This window comes from Camelus dromedarius, chromosome 9 (assembly GCF_036321535.1).
Source record: "Camelus dromedarius isolate mCamDro1 chromosome 9, mCamDro1.pat, whole genome shotgun sequence".
Classification (NCBI taxonomy): Eukaryota; Metazoa; Chordata; class Mammalia; order Artiodactyla; family Camelidae; genus Camelus; species Camelus dromedarius.
In genome coordinates, this window is record NC_087444.1 from 76,543,120 (window position 1) to 76,547,344 (window position 4,225).

Here is a 4,225-nt window from a genome sequence, read left to right on the forward strand (position 1 = left end):
GGTTTTATGGAGACTTTTGGATTCCATGAGCTTTTTTGTAAGTTCCCTTGAGTCTATAAGGGAAGTTATGAGCACTAAGCTTCAAATGGCAGAAGGTTTTCATTAGAGGGACTCTGCTAGGTGTGTCTGTGCACCCAGTTTCAGAGGGGCCATTGAGTTCTTTGATGCAGGGAAAGATTGTTCCAAGAATCAGAGGACAAGCAACACCATAGGGATCTGCAGTCCAGAGGCTCATATACTTGGGAAGATGTAGGTGCTACTTTCTTGCTGCCAAGTCATTACTGGTTCCTCTCCTTTCCTTAGCTGTCTCAAAATGTGCACGTGTGCACAGAAACACCCACATACACTCGCACACATGCGCAATACAGAGAAAAGGGAACCCTTGTGCTTTGTTCTTGGGAATGTAAATGGTACACACTTGTGAAAGTGCTCTCTCGCCTCACTGGAAGGGCCTCTGTCTCACTGGAAGGGTACTGTTGACTAACCTTTGTGATTTCACACTCTGGGGAGGAGGCTCCTGGATCCGCCCGTTGCAGCTAAAGAAGGCATCGAACACTGACTGGACCTGCACAGGGCCTGGCGACCTGAACGTAAAGCTCACTAGGGTCTGAGGCAGATGACATCTGAGGCTGGTAGCTCTCCCGAGATGTCTGGACCAGGCCTGCATAACTTTCTTTCAATGCCACCTCTTATCTTGTTTTCTCCGTCCCTTCCATGGAAGGACAGTGCTCTGGTTTATAATTCCCAAGCCCTTGTGAAAGCGGGAAACCTGATTCCTGGATTTGCTACCAGAAACCTCAGTCTACCCAAGAAGCAGTGGCCGTTGTTTCACCCTGTAAGTAATTTCACGGGGGTCCCAGTTGCTGTTGTGTGTCTAAATTTTTCCAAGGAGCTGTTGTATTTATTCGTTTTGAATTAATTCTGAAATTATAATCCTGAAGCATTTTAAGATTCAAACTTTGCTAGCACTTGGATCAATCTCCAAGAACTCCTTCAATGAGGATTTTATTCAAGCATATTACCAGCAGGCATGGGTTGGTTAGGGTCTCAGACCTCCAGTCTTTTCCACGTGCTCAGACCATGGCTAAAGAATTATTTCTCTTTGCTATATAGTATCGCCATTGGGTTACTTTTCCAGACATGTCCACCTACCAGATTCCTGATACATCTAACTATACGGAATGGCTCAGTCTGAAACAGGAAATATTCATTGACTCCTTTCTGCTGCCAAACTTGAGCTCCATATAGCAATCCTAATAGCCAAAGCTTGTGTGTGAGGGAGGAAGCAGACCCTGAGATCTGTGACCTCATCTCCCCAAAGTTTTTTTTTTAGCAGTTCTTTTACTATTTTATTTTATTTCTTAATTGAAGTATAGTCAGTTCCAATGTGTCAATTTCTGGTGTACAACATAATGTCCCAGTCATGCATATACATACATTTATTCATTTTCATTGAAGGTTATTACAAGATAGTGAATATAGTTCCCTGTGTTGTTTATCTATTTTTATATATAGTGGTTAACCTTTGCAAATCTCAAACTCCCAAATTTATCCCTTCCCACCTCTTTTCCCCCCAGTAGCCATAAAATTGTTTACTATGTCTGCAAGTCCCAAAGAATTTCAATCATCGTTTCACTTTGAGTGGCAATGGCAGTTCACCCTTGAGAATAGGAACTGGGAATTGCTTTGAAAAAAATTATTTTCCTGAAGCTATTGGGAATTTCTAGTAAGCATATCCAAAAGGGGGAAACTCTTCCTTTTCCATTATTCCTGGAGGCAGACAGAGTTTCACGTGGAGGAAGGAGAAAATACTGAGGTCTGAGCCAGGGAGGACTTGCAGAGAAGCACACATGTCTCAGTGGCTTCTCTGCATCCCTGAGAACTTCTTTTACTCCAGATCTAATTCCTTCTGAAATCTCTGAGGATTCCTGAAATACCATCATTGTATAATTTATGGGCAAAGAAACAGAATCACACCATCAGGGGTTTTCAATTTTTAAAATTTTCAATCAGTTCAAGGAATTTTTAATTTTTAAAAAATACAAAAGAAGGAGCATGATGTCAGTAATTGAGATTAGAAAATATATGCCCCTTTTCTCCAACTCAATACAAATCAGCTGGGAAGCCTAGATGAAATGGACATTTTCTAGGAAAATATATTTTACCAGTATTGACTTCAGTAGAGATAGGAGTCTAAACAGACCAATATCCATGGGGGAGACGGAGAATTTTGTGAGTTCCACACAAATAAAAGCACCAGGATCAAGTTAACAGGCAGATTCGTCCATTCTCTTAAAGAACAGATAAACCAGTGCTGTTTACTCAGTTTAAGCATTAAAGCGGAAGTAAAATTTCTAAATCATCTATATAAATCAAATAAAATACTGAAATGTCCTAAAGGCTGTACCAAAAAGAATAGTAAAGAAAGGTCTCACATCTGCCTACAGATGGCAACATCTAAAATAAAATATAGGAAAATAATAGATGATGACAATGTGAATTTTATGTCTGGAATTCAAGCATAATTCAGTCTATTAATATTCGGTCATCGTATTTATGGAGATAAAGAGAAATCAGGGAATCTTACTCATAGTTACAAAAACATCTATTTGCAGGATTTCAACATGTATATGTTAACTTAAAACAACATTAGGAATCAATGCATTTTTTTCTAACATGTCAAAATGAAGTTTTTACCTTGCTCTTTGGGAAGCACTAAAAATATTCTACTAAGGTCAGAAAACCCACACTAAAAAAAGCATATGATCAATCTCATTGTGTTGGAGGTTTAGCCAGGGCAATTAAAAATGGCATGAGAATTGGAAAGAAAGATATAAAACTATGTTTGCAGGTGATGCAGTCATACATCTGGAAGCACAAAGGAATTGACAGAAAATCTACAAAAAATAAATCAGGAAGCTCAATATAAACATAAAAACAATAGCTCTCATAGGTACAAAAACCATTTACAAGATAATAGTGTGAGGAACTATAAATAGAAATGTACAACCTGAAATTAAATAAAATAATTGGGAATAAATCTAACAAACACTTGTAAAACCTGTGTGAGGAAAACTAAAACATCCCTGAAATATATGAAAGTAGTTATAAACAAATGGAAATTGACATCATGTTCTTGGGTAGAAAAACAGTATTACAAACTTAATCTGTTCTGGATATAGACACTCAGTTTCTGAAGCTAGCAATGTTTTGGGAAAATCTTACAGGACAAAGAACAAGTAAGAATAGCCACAAAAGGGAAACAAAAAGAGGGTGGCTGTCGGTAGGAGACATGTTTATTCATAACTGATAGTTTCGTGAAGCTAAAAATTCAGGAATATGCAACAGTGCATAGAAAAAGTAAGTAGCAAAACCTACAGGGAGATATCAATGTATGCAAGATGCAAACTACTATCACAATACAGTAAGTGGTCTTAATTTTCCCATCCTACAGTAAGATAAACCTCAAAGTGTAGAAAATTATTAAAATATAAAAATATTAAATTATTTAATAAGGCTTGGTTCTCAAACATCTGACTGTAGCAATTACTTGCTAAGTCTCCAAAGGAGTCCCTCAGACAGTGACAGGTTTAGGGTTGAAAAATTTCCTCAGTGATTTTTGCTTTTTTTTCCCCTCGTGATTTTTGACGCCTCCAAGTGAATGTGGAACAGAAGTGAAAATTATGCTCTGGTGGGAAGTTGGCATAAATTTGTACATCCCGTACCGGCACAGCGTTGCATTTCCTGTCACACTCCAATTTCCATCACTTACTCTAAAACTCCGGATTTCGCTTAATTAACTAAGAAGCTGTAACGGCCTGGGGTCCCAGAAGGTCCGGGGTCCAAGCACCGCCCACAACTCCGGCCCCCAGGTCCCGGCGCTGCCGCCGCCTCGCCGCTCAGACGATCCGCTGCTTCGTCCGCTCGCCCGGCAGCTTTCACGTAAACCGTTCTCAACTCCCCGCTTCCGGCATAAGCGGCCGCGCATCTCTAATTCTGTACCGAGCCTGGCGCCAAAGGGCACTGGACACGTCCAAAGAATCCAAGAGAAGCAGAGCCTGCCGGGAGTGAAGGGAAACCGACCAGAAACTTCCACGGAGGGTCTGAGGACCGGAGGCGGCGCCCGCAGGCTGAGCCCCACCCTCTTCGCCGCCTCCACCCACCGAACGTCCGAGCCCCGCCCCTAGGCCCGCCCCTGAGCCGCCCTGGTGCGCGTGCGCGCACG